Genomic DNA, 489 nt, shown 5'->3' on the forward strand with positions numbered 1-489 from the left:
TATATATATCGATATAAGCGCAGAAGTGGATGTGTGGTAAGAACCTTGCTCCCCAACTACATGGTTCCGGCTTCAGTCCCATGGCTTGGCACCTTGGGCGAGTGCCTTCTACTATGACCTCAGTCCAATCAAGGCCTTGTGAAGGGATTTGGTAGATAGAAACTGAAAGAAGCCCGTTGTATGTGTGAGTGTATACACACACACACACACACACACGTATATATATATACATATATACACACACACACACATATGCATATATTATAAATACACACACACATATGTGTGTATATATATATATATATATATATAGGGAGCGATGGGTAAATTGTTGCCATTTTATATTTTTAATTTCACGCATGCACATTGTTTGGTTTTAATTTTGTCGACTACACAGTATAGTAGGGTCAGTTGGGCACCATCTGTGAGAAAAACAGTACCATGACCCAATTCACTCTGCCAGAAATGTGGAAACGGCATGCTGTACTG

This window comes from Octopus bimaculoides, chromosome 4, assembly GCF_001194135.2.
Source record: "Octopus bimaculoides isolate UCB-OBI-ISO-001 chromosome 4, ASM119413v2, whole genome shotgun sequence".
Taxonomy (NCBI): Eukaryota; Metazoa; Mollusca; class Cephalopoda; order Octopoda; family Octopodidae; genus Octopus; species Octopus bimaculoides.